The sequence below is a fragment of the Acyrthosiphon pisum genome, chromosome X (assembly GCF_005508785.2).
Source record: "Acyrthosiphon pisum isolate AL4f chromosome X, pea_aphid_22Mar2018_4r6ur, whole genome shotgun sequence".
Taxonomy (NCBI): Eukaryota; Metazoa; Arthropoda; class Insecta; order Hemiptera; family Aphididae; genus Acyrthosiphon; species Acyrthosiphon pisum.
The window spans coordinates 57,181,335-57,202,119 of NC_042493.1; the positions used below are offsets into that span (position 1 = coordinate 57,181,335).

Sequence of the window (20,785 nt, forward strand, 5' to 3'; positions counted from 1 at the left end):
GGGGGTCAAAAGTGAAATTTTACAATAGTTTTCAAAAGCGCCGTGAAAACAAAAGAAAAACTAAGGAAAAACGGGAATTTTTACGCAAAATCTGTTTTCGAGAAAATTGATTTTGGTTTTTGCTGTAACTTTAAACGAATGACTGTAGATTCATGCAATTTTCACTGGTTGTTTAAATTTCCATTTTCTATACATGATAAAATTTTCAAAATATTTTGATTTGTTTTGAACTGTTTACGGACAATTTCAGTTTCCAATTTAATTAGTTTTTTTCCTATGAATGTCAATAAAACTTTATTTGTTGAGTAAAAATACTTGAAAATTTAATACAAGGCTCCTACTATATTGTTACAATGACATTTGAAAAATATTAAAAATCCTTAGTCACAGTTTTTTTTAATTAGCATTTAAAGTTCAAAAATTAACAAAATATATAAAAATCACGAAAAATCACGAAAATTAGCAAATTATTTTGAGTTAATAATTCGTCAAAATTTTTCTTTTTAGAACTAAAATTTTAAAATGTAATACAATATTCCTTATAGGATAATCTACCTTTATCAAAAAAAAAAATGTCTATAAGAAACTCAAATTAAATTTTTATGAGCGTTTGAAATTCATATTTTTACAACATTTGATATTCACTCGATTTATTACGTAACGATTTTCTTATTTTGTTGTAATTAAAAAATGAGTGACTGTAGAAACTTGAAAATTTCACTGAATGTTTATATTAGCATTTACTATATACAATAAAATTTTAAGTTTTAAATTTTTTTAGTTTTTTTTTCTATAAATATCAATTAAGTTATATCTATTGGCCCAAAATGTGTAAAAAATTAATACAAGGCTCCTGATACATTGTTACAATAGCAGTTGAAAAATATTAAAAATACATAGGCACAATTATTTTTTATAAGCATTTGAAGTTAAAATTTTGTCAAAATTTATCAAATTTAAAATTGAATAATTATTTTGTAGTTAAAAATTTATAAAATGTTCAACTTTTATATCTAAGGATTGAAAATTTAAAACAAGATTCCACGTAAATATTTAATTCTGTTACCAAAAATTCTAAGAAATACATAAATACATACAGTTTATTTTTATAGTAATTTTAAGTTCAAATTTGGACGAAATTACGTATTAAAAAACCTGGAATAACTATTTTAGTTATTTTGTTGTGATTGTATAATATTATTTGTGGTTACTTGAAACTTCTAAAGTATACTATTATATATCTATGATAGTACCACGGTTTGTTGTTGATGTATAACGCGTTACCTAATGGATATTGTGATATGATTAATTTGGAATTTATTGTTGATACCTATTATAGGTCAATTTTTTTTTATTACTATAGATAAGTATACCTATAATATGTATGTCTAATAACTAGACTGACAAACCGTCTCCGCTTAAAATCGTTTTTCTTATACAGTGATATTAAATCATTGAATTCAAATTTAATACTATCCATTATACAATGACCCACTTGTAACCTACTGTACAGCAGAGCGATATCCACTTACCCACCTTTTTTTTTAATTTTTATTCCATACTTTTAAATATACGTATAATGCAACGTAGGTATCTACACCCTACAACGCAAACCACGGTAGTGTAAATAAAATATAAAAAGGCTGAAAAATGTATACTAACCCAATTGGGCAGATCCTTGCATTTATATGGCTTAAAATATATAATATAATAGGTACCTGTGTACCTATGTTTTAATGCAGTGGTACCTACCAGTATTTCATTAATTAATTCTATTAAATACTTACCTACCTACTCTATTATGAATATAATTATAATTCACTATTATATTCTTGGAAATGGTTGTTAAAGATTTATTTTAGACTACCTAGTATAATATCATATCTAATGTTAAACAAATAGCAATGATTTAATTATTATAATAATATACGTATACGATTATTTTTAATCGTGGATATCTTTATTGAAACATAATATTTCGTTTTCTTCCTATCTATTTTATCTTTTCTTTATAATTATATCTGTGTCTACTTACAAATTTATAATGTTCACTTAAGCTTTGTCAACAACCATAGCCTCTTTTAATTTACATTTTTCACCTCACAATAACTACTCAAATACTAAAAATTATAGAAATATTAATCTTTGAAAACTTAACTTACATTTATGATTATAACTTTATAAACTGTATTCAAAAATCTTACTTCTTAACATCGATATTCTAGACAAATTATAATAATCGTTTAGCAGGTAAAAAACAGTACAAGTACGTAACTAGTTCATAATTATATATTTGTCATTATATTCATACAAATAACTGTGTAAAAAACGATTTGATATCGAACTAATAATAACTAATTAGTATTCAATGGATTTATTTTAGTTATGTCAAGTAATATCACTCATATCTAATAACATGAATGCTATTATTTATTATTTATTTTTGACATCCTACCTACGAATTTTAAAATAAATTATTGATACCGTGAAATAAAAAACCTATTCATTTTGACGAGAAAACTACCTATAAAATATTATTGGTTTAACTATTATGTACATTTTACTTTATGTACTTTTGCCTGGACTATATTTCAAAACTGATTACGAAACCAGTATTTTCAATTTTTCCTCTGTGGCCCTTGTCCTACTATTTTTCATGTATTATTATTTTTATTAAAATGTATTTATTCATTAGAACTCAACAAATAAATACATAAATAATTGAATACACTTAAAAAAAATAATCTTTGAATAATTAACATAGAAACTATATTTTCGATTCCAAACGTAACAAAAAATACGAATGAATTCATAAAATATTATTTAAAATTATAATATGAACATTGTTAAGTTACCTAAATTTATTAAACTTTAATCATACACATATAATTGTATTTTAGAGGTCTGTGGTAGGTACCTACCTATAAATATAAGTGATAATGAAGACACGATATTGTAATCTTAAATCATTTCATATTATACGGTGTACCTACTGCTAGGTATGCAACCATAGCCAGGTATACCTATATTTTATTTAGATTTAGATTTAGATTCTATAATCGTAAAATTGTTTTCTAATTTTTTATCACCAAATAACAAAATTATTATGAACTGGATAATATTAAAACTGAGAATAAATCAGACATAAAAAAAACTTTTATCAAAAATGTATACATATAACACAATTAAAACACAATCGATAAACATTTTCCATCACATACCACCAGCATTCGACAGCTGTTAAAAATACTGAAGAATGTAAACGATCTTAAATGAACGTAAGCCGATAAATTATTTGAAATATTGATGTACTTAATGAACTTAACAATGACAGATCGATTGTATTTTTCAAAAAAAAACTAATATAGTCGTTTTATGTTATAAGCTACCTACTTTAGCTCTGTGTTAAGCACATCAACAAGAAGTTTATTTAAATTTTTAACTTGTCAAACGATAAAACTATAAAAATACCTACATTTATCTAAATTTTGTTTTCCATTCAAATAATATATTACATAAACATTATCGTAAAACTGGTTAATTATAAAGCATTTGAGGGGAATCGGAAAACTTTTTCTTCTTATTTTTGATTATAATATATAGAAAATTAATTACCTATTACACGTTAATAGTTTTATTTTTTAATGGTATATAATTACCGGTGATATACATTCTATGAAATTTATTTTCTACGAGATATCGCTTTACCTACTGATTTATCATAAATTGATAACGCCATTACGCCAAAACTGTTATCAATATTTTCGCCGTTTGCATAATTCAAAAAAACTTGTGTGTTCTGCATTTTAAATTTCGTAATAAACTTAATATACATTTTACCATAATAATAATATAAGATATCAATAGCGTAGCAATTAAAAAACAAGACTAGGTATGTTTTCAGTGTAATGGGTCAATTTGGTTCTATACAAATGTTTATTATTTATTTGTACAAGCTTAGGAATTCCACATTTAAATAGTGCCTATTTTTGTTATTAGTAAATGATACGTGAATATATAATATATATTCCGGTATAGGTACCTACATTAAGTTCTATAGTAAAAAATAACTATTTATTTTAGGTATTGTATTCATAACTTATAAATACATACCTACGTAGGCAATCATTTTTTAAATGGTACTTGCTATTTGAAGATTAAAAATAGGTTTTATAAAGGGCATTGACAAATTGTATTTTTGTATTATGAATTTATTATAAAGACGTGGTCCTTACGGCCTACAACGATAGTGTTTTAATTTAAATTTTGTTCCATATATAGTTTACTGAAATAATGATGCAACGAACCAATTTAGATTAATTTACTTTCATATTGAAACCAGATAATATAGTTATTCGTATTATTAATTATGTATATAGATACTGTCGTTCTTATTCTACTTAAAAGATATATACAGTATACACATATAAAAATAGTTATGTCCCTACCATTATGTGTTTTATTATACTAAATAATGTTAACCTCTATGTTATTTGTCATTAAGAATAATTTATGAAGGGACTTATCTTAAATAACCCCTAGAAATATCACCAAGAAGCCTCTGAAATTGACCTCACATCGTTTTACCACACACAGCTATTAATGGAAATTGGAAATAATTAAATCAATTTATTCGCTGCACTTTTATAGGGATTACCATTTATAAACGATAATGATCACTATTTTAAAAACTATAGTTAAATAAAAATGCATTTGTGTAATATTATAGTATACCATATTTTGTATAATTGTGATTAATATGAAAAAGTGTTCGTCTTTTTGTAAATACACAAATCATAAAATAATATTATTATAAATTTTTGGCAATTTAAATCCAGTATAATATTACACAAACGATCACAACAATAATTATTAGATGAAATTTATAGTGCAGACTTGATCTATTAAAAAATAATGAAACGATTTAGATAAGTACTCCTCTTATTCGCCGAAACATTCAGATTACCAACTATTGTACAGACAGTAGAAATATTTTGCCGCAAATCAATAAACATTAATAAAAGTTAAAAATCTTATAGATAAATATTTACCTGAACGTAGTTTCTTCGTAGTTTTTTTCTCAGTCCTAAAAATATGTATATTTTTTTAATTATTCAGTATGATTATATGAATTTATGTAATGTTTTAATTTATAGGATAGATGTCGTGTTTTCAAACAACGTAGTTTTTATGAATGAAAATTTATAGTGTAATATTAAAATCGATTTTGAAAAATATTATATATAAAATTCGATAATATGAAAATTTGAAAAATATAATATGGGCAAGCGCGATCAAAAATGGACTTGGTCGATACACCGGTACACGTTCGAATGCATGACGAAATAAGTAAGTTAGGTAGGTATGTAAACAAAATCCAGTGTTCATCTGGTTGGCGCATGGGTTCCCCCACCATTATATCCACTATACGACTATACTCATAGTTATCCGCATTTCATTGGTTGTCAAAGTTATAATAATATATTATATAATTAATATTTTATAATGGATAACTACGTGATAAGATCAATGATGAGGCAATAGGTGATGTGCGTATCTAAAAGTCGCAGATATACCTATAACTAGGTATTAATTATATACCTATACCTACTAATATGTAAGGTTATGGAATTATTTACAAGCGCGCATGTTAATGTGATAAACCTACACTGGTAAACGGCAATATAAATTAGAATAACTGTGGGGCGAAGGGTATTACACGCACTTTACCCATGGATTTTCTATGCGTATATAATATAAATTATAAGAGTGATCATGGTATATTCGAAAAAGTCCAGATTTGGTTAGGTTAAGTCCTCGCATACGTCATTGGCTTATCCGTATTATCATATTGACATTAAATTATTATTACTATACACTACGCTACGTCACGTGCTTGCCAAAAGATCTGACCGTCAAAAAGTTACGATAGTACATTGTTGTTTATATCATGGTTAATATTGTTCCTATTGTGTATGACGCACGTACAATAGTGTTGCTCCCATTGGTGTTTTGGCGGTTCGCAAAATAAAAATTCTACCACTGTCAATTGTCATTGTGAAAAGTTCCACGGAAATCAACAGGCAAGTTTTAGTCGAACCTTCACACGCGTGCGCTATTTGCACAAGGGCATCTTCGTGGACGGTATAGTGAGCAATTTTTAACGACTGCGCTACAGTTGGTTAGCTTAAGATTGTGGTTGGAAAACTTGGAATATTATCGCACTGCATCATGCACGTCCATGCTATTTCATATATACACTCGCAGACGGTGAAAACGATATTATAGGTTTTAATTATTATATTTATATCCTGGTATGTACCTGTAACAGGCAATACCTAAGCAAAATCATAACCACTCATGTTTTATATTTTCATCTTATTGATGATAAATAGTAATATCAATTTTAATTACAAATTATAATAGACAATAGTTATATTCATCACGCCAAACATAATATTATAGCAAAATATTATCCACATCATGATGCAAAACCACGACTTTCTTACAATATTATTTTTCGTTGTCAAATTTGTGAATATAAATACGTAACCGTCGTAAACATTTTATATAGGTATAATATAGCCACTATAAAAGGTGGATACCAGGGTACTTTTATATTTATGTAGTAAATTCTCAACTAATGTTTAGATACTTCAAATATTTGTGATAATAAACTGATATCCACCACCAAATTTTATATGGATATAGGTCAAAATGTGTTATAATATTCAAGGTTTAAAATAACCAACGGACAGAACAAAATATCCAAATTAAAATAAAAAAAACCTTTTTTTCAAAACAATAGGTACTTACCAAATTTTATTTTTACATAAAAATAGTATAGGAATTGTATTATAATATCTGCAAAGTATGATAGTTTATAATATTATAATAATTATGTTTTAAATGTACTTAAATAGTTTTTTTCCAACGTCTTTACTTTCTTCCGGTAATTTTTGTTTCGTAGGTTGAGAATTTTAGATATCCATATTGTGCATATTTGTTATTAGTGTCCAATTGCTTAAATAATTAAATGTTACCTACAAGATTGCGTATCATATGAAATGAAAGAAAAAATAAATCAACTAGTACCTATAACAGTAGGTACCTATATTCATTATATTTTATAATTTAAACTTGGTAATCATCAAAAACCATAATGTTTTTAAATGTAGTTTGATACCTAATAAAAAATGTAATTATCATTAATATTATCTATTTAATCGGGCAATCTACTTTTTTTTTAAATTTAAATATTTTGTCCAATTCATTGGTGAATTTTATCTCTTATATTTTATTTGTCGGATATTTTGATATGAATATTTTAGTACAGGATGATATTTTGTCCTTGGATATTTTATTCCAAAACCCATATATAAATATAGCCGGCGTGGTCGATTGTCTTTATGCCTATTTTATCATTTCTACGAAGCAATAATATATATACATATAAGACAAATATATTACACACCCTTTATACCCTTATATTATTAGTACTACCTACTATAAAATATAGCTGTACTGCAGTACACCTATATAATTTATAAGCCATTTAGGTTGGTAATTACGACGGTCGTCTCGCCAGTCTGTCACCAACCGTCTGGTATATACAATACAATCCACCCTAGGTTAATTCAAGGTTAATTAGATAGTATTATTATTTATTAGTCTTTATCACATGTACCTTTTTTTCGTGAGTCATCAGTACTCGAGAGCCAAACTATTTCACATGGCTTAGCATAATAACATGTAACATCGTTTATTAAGTAAATAATTTTATAAAATTTGGTATACTCTCATGTGCCGAGGTTCACTTTCCTCAGCGAAGCTGTTATACATATTTATCTAAACTAAGAATATCATAAGAGTTAACCCTTCACAGTTGACAAAGGCACATAGGTGTAGACTAGATATGCTCGATGCCCCGCCTTATCCTCTCACATTCATTTAAATATGTACAGCGTGTATTTATTAATTTTATCCGAAGATATAACGATCAATTACTGATTACCGCATGTACCTACCTATATCATATCAGTGTCACAAAATTACGATGAACTGATTAATGAGTAGCGTGTGACGATGGCTAAGATATCACCACCAGGTTATAATATAGTTCAGTAGTTCGTATGTAGGTATATCAATAGTTAATTCATAATATTGTATACTGTAATAATGCAAATATGCAATAGAATATAGGTACTTTGGCTCGTCACACGTGTGTATTTTTCCATTAAAAATGCCTCCCTCCGATGACCTTGAATTTCGCGATATTATGGGCACCTATAATATTCATAGATTTCAATAAACATCTAGAAAATGATTTAATTAGTTAGATAAATAACATGAAAAACATTTTAGAACAAACCAACAGCAAACGTTAATAAAATAGAAGACTTACATCTTACCTATAATTTGTTTATAAGGTAGGTATAAATGATTATATAAAAATACAACTATGTTAATTTAGTATGTCAAACACGTGCCTACTGGCTGCACAGAACTTCTATAAGACTTTATAAACCAGTGGTTGTCAACCGGTAATTCATGGATCCATATACTGCCAAAAGGCAGTTATTAACAATTTATAGTAGTTTTGAAAAAAATAAATTTTTCTGAATCTTGTTATTTTTATCACATTTTCAAAATAAAATAATTAATTAATGGATTTTAAATAACTTTTCCTGTAGAATCCATAATTACTCATGGATAAACTCTAAGACACCTTATTAAAACGCATATACATATATTTAGCTTAGTAGTGTGAGACATCAATATTATTGTTTACAGAGGGAAATTTCAGTATCACCAATATGTACCTATTTAATGTGCACCGTCTTATAATTAAACATAAGATATACTGAATAACAATACACTGATCATGCAAAACAGGTTTATTTCTACTCTATGGGAACGAACCAGCCAAGAATGTATCAATATAAAAACATATCGTATGATACGGCCACGGTATAGTTAAAATATCTACACCATGGATACAGCTCAAAAATTATTATCAATACTAAACGAAAAAAACAATACCATGTTAATTGTTAGCCAATCCTAAGAAAAATAACCGTATTTATGTAAAATATGGTCAGCGACTGCCATTTTGCTTAGCATATGTTTGTTACTGCTTTTTTACTTTGTAGCATATCATTCATATATTAATTGAAAATACATATATGCTGAACCATGTTTATTATGAAATCTATTGCATAATAAACGGTGTTTTTAAATTTTTGCTAAAGAATCAAAAAACTCACAGTAAAATAACGAATATTTTTATATAATAAGCTCATTTTTTTAATTTTGAAATATTATATCTGTACCTACATGGATTACTCGGTGGTCCATGGAATAGATTTTTTTTATCTTTTAGACTCTGAGCATATCATATAACATATATATATATAAGTATTAGTACATATCTAGGTATCTACTAGCGAAAAAACGGAGTCTTGTAGTACCTATAGGGATTATACCTGTTATTAATTGCCAAATATGCGTTTTGTAGTTAATATTGTTGTACTTATTACTCTCTCTATTCTTTAGTGAGATATAAAAATCATTTTTATCAATTATATGGATTTAAAACATTTAGTTGAAATTAATTATTTTTAATTTGAGAAATCCAAGGTCACTTACATTTTCGGACGCAAATATAGTAAGTGTGTAAGTGTGTTCTAACTTTTAATTTCCAATTTCGAACTACATTAGGTATATACATTATATATTCGTATTATATCGGTACAGATTTTGGATTATTATGGTATACCGTAAACCTACCTAAGTTTAACAATGGTTAAGTGTCGTCTGCGCATGCAGAAAAATAATGTTGTAAACTCAGTGATGATTTATGTATAATTATCAAAGCTAAAAGCAGTCGAAGCCGAAAATAACGGTTAGATTTTATTATGGTTTAAATACACTGAATTGTGAATAGTGAGTGCAGAGAACAAAAATGTTTATGGGTACCTACTTACAATATATTATATAGCTATGATCTTTTATTATTGAGATAGGATGGCATTTCACACATTTATTGTATGTTGTTGTAAATTTGTATCTACATACGCATTGGGTTTTTAGGTATAATACGACCACTACTCGTATCTAATTATATGTACCATATTAGAAGGCATATAATGATATAATATAATGTTAGAAATTCCATACAATTTTCAAAAATATAAGATCTTTACAGGAAACCATAAAAACCATTAAATAAAATAACAGACGACCACGTTTTAAAAAAAAAAAGTAGTTTTGGTTGTTGGTGTATAGAATTTATATAATATAATACATAACATAGTGGTTCGAAAGATCATCGTAATCCGTACAAAATATATTATGGCCTATGGGTAGACACTCTGGCCATATGGGTGAATAAAAAAAAAAACAACAGGGGTCCTACAACAACAACAACGGGGATTACAACCCATATACTTGGTCTGTGTGTGTGTGTGTGTGTGTGTGTGTGTGTGTGTGCTTGGAATGCGACGACGTCGTTGTTGTCGAAACCTCTTAAATGCGTAGTTTGGTTTTAATGGAATTTGGGTATACAAGGAATGATATTATTATTATTATTATAGGGCAATACAACCACTGGCGGGCGTGTGAGCACTTTAAACCGGTGCCGTTTACATATAATATAGGTACCTACATTTACCAACTCGTAGATCTGCCGGGACAACGATATACAACGTAATAATCGGTAAATATCAAAAAATTCAAAACGCTCTCCTTTTCGGCCAATTTACTCGTTACTCATCGTTATACACTTATGTTTTCTACCAATGCATAGAAATAATATTAATACATAGGTACTACCATTTTTTTTTTTATAATAAGATTTTAACATATAAATTATTGTATCTTTACTATTATAATATAGTTAAAAACGGTTAATTATAATACTATAATAGTGATAGAAAATAAAACAAAACAAAACAAAGAAGGCTCGTACTATTACATTTTTAGACCTGTCTGCAATGTACAAATATATAGGATGTGTTATATTATATGGTCACGTTATTAGAGAGAAGATAATTTTTAATATTAATAAGAAAAAAAATAGTAAAATATATGCAGGTTTTATAAGCGATGTGGAATCGTTAAATGTGCGTTTGACTTTATCGGAGGAAAGTATAATAAATAACAATATGTTTATGTTAATTGAACAACCTACGATTTATACATTAAAATAATATAGACGCTGCAAATGCTTGCACATACCTGCATTCCAGGTGATACTTATATAGTATTTTGGGCCCCCTCTTTTATTAAGGCAAGATATAGCATCATATAGCAAGATTAGTCAAATGTAATGTTAATAAATTATAATAAATAGTTAGGTATAAATTTAATTTATTTTTAAACATTTTATAATATTAATGTATAATAATACACAATACCTAATAACAAAAACAAATATAATGTAATACAATAAATTATAATGAATCTTTTACTTACACTATTAAATGTCTTTAATACTTGATATCCAAATCCGGCTGCATCAAAATTGCAAGTAAAAAAAACGACTTTTATAGACAATAATAAAATTTAGTGTGCATGTATTTTTCGTGAAATTTTCAAACTGCGTGAAAGTTTGAATACAAACGACAGGCTTTGCAGGCCGATCTGCGCATCTTATAGTATAGCTACCTATTAAATTAGATAATATTATACTGAATTATGGGTCTTCACAATGGAACTAGATATTAGTGTTTGTGATTCAAAATGACTATATTTTGATACATATTTTTAACAATTTATATAAAATAACATATAGGTACAAATAAGCAACCGCACCGATTATACGATGAATAAAAAATATATACACAATTAATATTTGTAAATAAACTTGTATTATTTTTAATTTGAACATATTTAGCATTACACATTTTTTAATTTAAATATATTGTATATTAAATATGTCACTCATATAGTTTCACGCAGATCAGTTCACAAAAAAAAACATGCACGCGATTCGACCTGGATAATTATTTTCGCACGCAATTCTAAAACACCACTTAATCAAATTTGCTATTTTTCGTTTTGTGTAATATAATTAATGGTTACGAAAGGTTTTCGTTTGTGGTACTCACGTAGTTTCCTATTGTGAACAATGGTTCTTACCGCAAATGTAAACAAATGTGGATAAGCTGGTGCAGTTGCTCTGCTGTACAGTAGGTTACAAGTGGATCACTGTAATGGATGGTGTTGTATTTGAATTCAATGATATAATATTATTGTATACAAATAACGATTCTGAGCGAAGGCTATGATGTATAACTAAGTAATATTTAATGATATTATTGTGAATGGAGTAATTTATTACTATTATAGAACTTTGTTTTAAATTTTCAATCATGATTATTTTTGAAATTCCGGAGAAATGACTATTGAAAATATTGACGAAATCCCGTTTTTAGCGGTTATTTTAAAATTATATTCGTTTCTATGGTGATAACTAATAAACAAAGAGTTAGAAAAAAAATAGCCTTTTATAGGGTATTTTGGTAGTTTTTCCCCTGGCGTTAAAAACTATTGAGAAAATTGAAAATTGACATCTTTAAAGTATCATCTTGATCCAATTTTCTAAAAAATAAGATGCTGTTGAATTCGAAGCACTCTTTCTGGTAGACATTTTGTTTAAAAGATAAAAAAATAAAAATAAAAATAAACATCATTGTAAAACTACTAGTTTCCTCATTCCGCTCAGAATCTAAAATGTAAAAAGTTGTACCTATGTTAAGTACTACGTTAAATACATTATTTATTATAATGAGGAACCATGTTATTATTGGTTTTTAAAACATAATTTAAAAAAATGTAATTTAATTTAGAAACAACATAAAGAACATGGGTCTGTGGATCAAGTCTGAAATTTTAGAGCCTCTATTGTCCGGATAACCTCTGAAAGCACACCCCAAACCACGCTCAAGTCAATAGAATTCAAATGAACTTCGCGTTCACTGGCGATTTGGTCGTTGTTTTGTTTTTACTTTTTGTGTACGACGGGCATGCTCTGTGAAATACCAAAAAAATATTTTACAGTGTTTCGGGGCAGCTATGAGTGATTATAATTATGTACAATATAGTACCATTACTACCATTGTATATTTGTATTATATATACAATTCGCACCATGAATTACAACAACTGGTCGGGAAGAATACTGTCGCATCACTGCACGTATTTTAAATACTTATAAATACGGAGAAATAAAAACTATTGGTTCGATGTTCAATATTGACGAGTCAAAATTGTCACGAAAACAGTTGGGCTCTGGGCGTGGATTCATAAATATGGGATACATCAGTTAAGTCAGCTCCCTCGTGACCAATTTATTTGAATGTTATATATTAAATTCGGAAATAATTTGCAAATTGGCCTTCAGAATTTGCAAACCATTATTACGGGCATCATATTTGTAAATTGTATTCCCGATCTAATGACGAGCTAATAACGAGTCAAAACCTTATAACCCACATCCGTGAGTGGTCTACACCATTTCTAAAACATGATGCGAATAAAATTATATCTGCAACTATTATAATGTTATTATGTTCATAATAGCTCTGACATAATAGTTATCTCCTATTCCAACAAGAAGCCAATGATAGATTACAGTTAGGTATATAAAGTTGTATTTACTACAATTATCAGGGGCAATAAACTATAAAGTAAATAAACACTTATTAGTTGATAATAATATGTTGTATGTCACCAAAAATACATTTTACAATTTTTGTACTATCATAAATCTTCTTAATTCATATATTAATAAAATCTTAATCTATATATTAATAAATTCTTAATTTATATATTAATAAATTCTTAATTTATGTATTAATAAACTCTTAATTTATGTTATTTGAACATAAATGCTGTAGGTTTAATATTATCACATTCAAAATACATGATGAATGACGTAGCTGCTGTGCAAGTTTAAGAATTAAGGGGATTGAAGGTGGTTATTTAATAAGGGATCGCGTATAGGCAATTTGATGTCTTATAGTCGTTACGCAGTGTGGTTGTGTCCGAAGTAAATCATTATTTGTGTGCGTATATACGTTCGGAATCTGCCTTGTGCCACTCTCGCACGCAAACGTACATGTCAATAAATCGAGAAATACGAAATATATTCTTCTATGCATCACCTATAAAAACTACCAAAAGCGGTAGTAAATTAAACATACTTCCTGAAGTTTGATTGTAATTTCCAAAAAAAGGTTGAACTCGTAAGCTCTTAGACTATGCTTTGTAAGAACCATTTTTTTTTAATATAAAACCCAAAAAGCCCAAAATAAATACAAATGCAATACAATTATTTCATAAGTTTTTTAAAAAAAATATTTAATTGTATGGTCCTTTAAATTTGAAAATTGAAAATCGACTTCCTAGAAAGCCTAGTTATTTTGCCAAAGAATTCGTACATATATTAAAAATTAAAATCGGACATTCGGAAGTATGTGTAATATACCACCGCTTATTGGTCTAAAACGTACGGAAAATACGTGTGATGCGATCCCCATAATACCTACTACACACTATATATACTTATATTATCTATAGACTATAAACCTTGGTAGATGTGAGTATGTGACTGGGCCCATAGGGTAACACTACTTACTACTATAATATTAATTATTAGTTATTACCTACTTCATAATATCGAATTTGTTATCATTCAGTGGTGTAGCCAGGGGAGGCAGAGGGGCCATGCCCGCCCTCATCAGCCGGATTTGTATTATTGTTTTTTTATCAGTACGTCCATAGAGTATAAAAAAGTATGTTTTTTTCAAAAAGTCGATTTAACATTATTTAATGTTATAGCGATAGAAATGTCCATTATCTATAGCTGTGGTACTTAGTTCGGTTGTTGGTGATACGACATGATATCACCACTTAACAACACGTCTCAACGTTACCAACTGTTTTGTCTAGGTAATCAGCCGTGAATTTTATATAATAATTTATGTTCCTTGCGGTAAACGACCGCGCTCGCGTTTCCATCTAAGGGGTATGATTGTATGAATATCTTGAAAAATTCTATGTAAATATTTTTTTGTATTTCCAATAATATGGCTTATTGAGTGGTTTGAGAGTAATGTTCAATATTTTAGATGAGAAGTTAATCTGTGTATAAAAGTCAATTTTCGATATTTTAATTACTAAACACAATAATTCAAATTCAAAAATTAAAATATCACTAGTTTTAGAGCTAAATATTGGATATTTTTAACAAAATATCGAAATTCGACACTTATAATACATGTCTAGATAAACTATAAAGTATCTGTGTTTCACTCAAATTCACATTTTTTATTAATGTGTAAAGTGCTGAGTTAATGGCATGTGCGTGCACGTGCGGGAGCGCTCCACTATTTATTTTATACACAGTTACTCACTCCCACTAATGGTCACTTACTAGTTACTACGTACACACTTACATGACCCGCACACACATGAATAGAAAATTGCCTATATTGTACATCTTAGAAACACCCGGTATTCATACCCCTTAAATATTTTATTCACTTCAGCAGGATGTATTTATTTTTATATGACCTGGTCACATAATAAGTATACGAATTATTTCTATTTTTTTTTATATATAATTAAAACTGTACAAATTTAATATTGCTATAAGATTTGTATGTTGCCTTCCTCCCTTTAAGATATCCTGGCTACGCCACTGTTATCATTTATTTACAATTGCAGCGCACCAACTAGATAAATATAGATATATAGATTTGTTTTTCGAAGTGATTCTCTATAAAACGAATAAAATGTGATTTTGAAAACTACTGGGAATTTAAAATCCTAGCCAACCGAATGCACCAACTAGATTCACCTTTTCACCAGAAAACTGAACTTGAAAATCGAAATTGTGTACATACACAAAAAACAAATAAACATCATTGTAAAATCAATACATTCATCGCTTCGCTTAGAATATAAAATATTATATTTAATACAATTATCCCCCCCCCCCCCCACTGGAGTTTATTTAATGAGTTGTTTGTACTCATATTTGATTTGAAAATTTTCAAAATTCGGGGTGTTTGACGACAAAGATAGTCTCCAGAACTCCAACTATTTTCGAAATGCATATCACTATATCAGCCAAAAGAGATCGGCTCCTACTTACTTTTGCTTTGCAGTAAATACGAAAAGGCCTACTTGCATAGATATCCAAAGTAGAAATAAACTGTTTCATCGCTTTGTCTCAAATTGGGGTATTCATTTATATCAATATGGATTTAGAAATTTCTAATATTTTTGAAACGTGGATAAGAAAACCATGTTTTAATATCGATGATTATAAATTTAGTAAATATCGTATTTTAAAAAGAGATTAAAACTTTAGATGTACCTACTAATAAAAAATGTTCTTCAATTGTTATTATTCATAAGTTAAACACAATTATAAAAGTGACGAACACTCATAATTATGAGGAGTACATAAAAATCGAACAATGACAAGATGAATCACCAAAAATACATGCCGTAAAATCAAGTGCAGAAAATGTGTACATAAAACCAAACAAATTAATACGTTGACAGTTACGAAATTCAGATGATTTTACAACAAACTTACAAAATAATGAAGTAAAATTGCTACGAAGATCAATGTATGAATCCAAAATAAACTACTATCCAAATTTTAACAGAATCACGTGAAATTAAATTAATCTAATCAATTTTCATAAAAATGTGTGGTATAGCAGGTACCAAAAATATCGAGTTGTGTTTATTTGAGCAAACGAGTTGTAAAAAAGGTAAATATGCGCAAATGAGTTGAAGCCGCAGTGACGTATTTGATTTAGTTTTATGGTGGGGAGGGGACACTAAAATTAATAATCATTATACACAATCTTATATTCTACACTATTGGATTAAGGGTTTTCCACGAAGTTAACCACTTTTGTGCCTGATGAGTGATGACCATTTTCTAGAAGAAATAATGCTAAATATTCAATTTTAAAGGATATTTCTGGTTAGATAACTTACTATAAATTAAAATAATATTTATGTAGCATAATATCTTTAATTTGGTGATCAATTCAAGCCCGGATTAACACCTTCAGTAGCCCAGGAGTCAATACACGCCGGTGCAGGCCCCAACCAATGAAAATATGGCTATGTGCCCCCCACTTACCATACCCATGGTGGTGAACATGGTAAGCTGGTGACGGGTCTCAACGTCTGTTAGTTCAAACAAGAAAAAAAATATTCTTGTAGGCACTATAGAAAGTACAAATTACCACTCAATGTAATTTTAAGCCGAGAATATGTGTCCCGAGTACGTGACACCCCTGCCTCCCTCTTATCCGGGCTTGGTAATAATGTAAATCGTTATGCGAATATGCGACTGTTTTTGTGATTAGATTACTTTTCTGACTACTACGAAGTAAAAGCCCATCCCCAGGTCGTACAAACAATTTTTTTTAGAAACTCCAATCTGCTATAACTTCTACTCAACTAACTACTCATGGAGGGAGAGCATTCGCCCCCCCTCACTCCCCCCACTAATCACCCAAATTAATACACCACTGTGTAGCCGAGAGGTTTAGTTGGGTTTTGTTAGGTTTAATCTAACCTAACGTTATTTGGACTGAACAATATTATTTAGATTTACATTAATTCGAGAACGACTGCGCCATCTACTGTCGTCAAATTATGTTTAACTCTGACGCGTGGGTGTAGAACTGGCCCTAACAGCTGCCCATTTTCCTAGCTAGGTAGCACTGCCATATACGATTTTTGTTTTTAACTTATTTTTAGCACCGTCTAAGATAATTATACCTAGTATATTATTATACCTAAATTAATATGCGGTTCCACTGCAATTAATGTTTTATTTAGAAATACGGGAAATTTCCATTGGCCATCGAAATTTAATGTACCTTCAAATATTTAACTAAAAAAAGTAAAGATAAAACCGAAATTTGTTTGATAGATATAATTGTATTATCTAAATATGTTTATTTTTTATTTTCTAATTATTAATGCATTACAATTTAAATTATGAAGAACATTTTTTTTTTGATAAATTACATGTAATATTGTTGACATTTGATACTATGTGCATTATACCTATACATTAATTCAAAATAACTCCATTCGTAAATAATCAATCCAAATTAGGGTGTAAGTAGGTATATATGCACGATAAATATCATATTATTGTCTTAATATGCTTATTGCTTCAACTAAATCAGTTTACGTTACTACATTTACATTCAGTTTAAACCAATTCACAATATTATACCTAGGTATTGAAATATTCAATAGTATACATATTACATATACCTTAGGAAGGTTTGTCGCCATGAGAATTGCAGTCCCCTTTAATCAAATAAAGCTATTTGGTCATCATTTTGGCTTTCAAGTCCTATATGCGGTCTACCAGACGTCTGAACATTCCTATACGTCATAATATCGTCTACCGTATTAATTACGTTATTAATTACTAATATTATGAAAATTAAACAATTAGGTAGACGACAGATGATGGATACCTACCAATTAAAATACCTATTATGAACGATGGTTCTTACAGGCAAATGTAAACATATATGGGTGAGTGGATGTCGCTCTGCTGTACAAGTGGATCAATGTATAATTAAACTTTAATTCAATGGTATATTATCGTTGTATAAGAAAACGATTCTGAGCGGAGACGGTTTGTCAGTTTGGATTTTTTATATTGTTATTATTTATTATAGCCCGTAAGTTAAAATATTATTATAATTTTTTATTCGTTGTTATGGTGATTAACAAAGCGTTAGAAATTAAAATCCCATTTTTAGCGGTTCTTCGTAATTTATCAGTAGCTTTTCCTGTCGTATTAAATAATTATTGAGAAAATCGAAAAATGACCTCTCTAACCATCTAGATCCAATTTTCTAAAAGATAAGGTACTATAATATGTTGAAACCAAATCATTCCTTCTGGTAAACATTTTGTATACCGGAAAAAAAAATAAAAATAAACACCATTGTAAAACCACCTAGATTCCTCACTCCGCTCAGGATCTAAAAATAGATTTACCTTTTAATTTATTTTTTCAAAGAATGACAATTATAAATAATAATTTTAAAAAAAGTATGTGTAATATATTATAATATACATATCAATATAAATCAAGTAACGCAATATTAAACAAGAAAATACATACGTATAAATTGGACGTCGTTAGTTATCTTAGCGAGAAAATAATCTATAAACACCCTACAAGTGTCAATCATGAATCTATTGATATAACTTTCATTGAAAATCTCCAGTAGGTTTTGAGACGATTAACTATCCATTTTTAGCTGTATAACCCAACTTCAGACAGGACAAAAATTAACAAATATAAAATACAGTGTTATATTGGCGTACCTCGATTTTAGTGTATACTTACCTTAGATATAGCGCTTACCACTTGCCACTTAATATATTTTTGAACGTGCTTTAAACGACTTTCTAAGCTTTCCTAATATCACTAAGAACATTATGACGATTTGATATAATATGCTTTTATCTCATCCGTTTTAGTAATTAATAGTGAGGGTTTATATACAAAAAAAAAGTAATACTTATTTCTACTAGTTCCTTGTGTAAGTTCCTCTTTAAAATGCAATTTTTTTTTAAATCTTTTTTTATTGCACATCTATAGAGGTTTAAAGAAACCACTATTCCAAATTTAAAGTTCATAATTTTTGTAGTTTTTGAGAAGTAACGATAAGTGAATGAGTTATAATTGGCATTTATATATATATAGATGTAAAATATTGTACATTTGTATCTAAAGATAAAGAACCATTTTAGATTCAGAGCAGAGCGAGGAAGCTAGTAGTATTTTTATATTACCTACATTAAAATTTTTAATATCAAATATGAAATAATGTTTACTCGTATACGTACCGTCTAATGAGTAATGTTTTTATATTATTATACTAATAAATAATAAACGTAGTTGAAAATACGATAAATAGAGTCTAGAAGTCCCGTGGTATACATAAAAATGTATTATAATCTAATACGATGAAATAGATCACGAGCAACATGTTGTTGCACGCAGTATCCAAATTTACTAGTATAGTACCTAATATAATATATACTATTATATTGTAATCATAGGCGTAGCGTGATGATTTTTTTTTTTTTGGGGGGGGGGGGCGCCTTTTTTTTGTGGTATCAACGACGCTGCTGCAACTGCTTGTGAATTACTTTGTATAAGGGCTAGGTATAATGATTCAGGTACAGAACATATATTCTACAAATATTATAACTATAGAAAAATATAAAGGAACAAAATATAAAAAGTACTAAAGAAGCACATTATTAAGTAAAAAATAAATAAATAATATTTATTTTAATGTATTTGAATTAAATATTTAAAAAAAAACATTTTAAATAGGAAATTATTTCTAATTAGTAATTACTATATTATAAGGTTTAAACGCTTGCTTTTTTCGCAAATATATTAAGAACCTCTTCAGACGTAATATTATTAGCTAACTCCCTTTCAATATTATAGTACCTTATCTTTTACCAAATTGGATCAAGATGGTACTTTAGAGAGGTCATTTTTCGATTTTCTTAATGCCACGGGAAAAACCACCATAAAATTACGAAAAAACGCTAAAAATGGGATTTTAATTTCTAACGCTTTGTATATCACCATAGAAACGAATAAAAATTTATAATATTTTAATATTAATTCAACTTACATGATAAAATAAATAATAACAAAAAAGCAGGTAAGTGGATGTCGCCCTAC

At 28.2% G+C, this 20,785-nt stretch overlaps 1 protein-coding gene across 1 annotated transcript in view; it reads right to left on the reverse strand.

Moving 5' to 3' along the window:
- LOC100168237 (proton-coupled amino acid transporter-like protein pathetic) overlaps positions 1 to 5,339 on the reverse strand; it is a 26,263-nt gene extending 20,924 nt beyond the window's left edge. The window contains exon 1 of the mRNA XM_001951466.5: positions 5,052 to 5,339. The gene's annotated coding sequence lies outside the window, so the exon portion shown is untranslated. The remainder of the gene's footprint in view (positions 1 to 5,051) is intronic.
- Between the last annotated feature and the right edge of the window lie 15,446 nt (positions 5,340 to 20,785).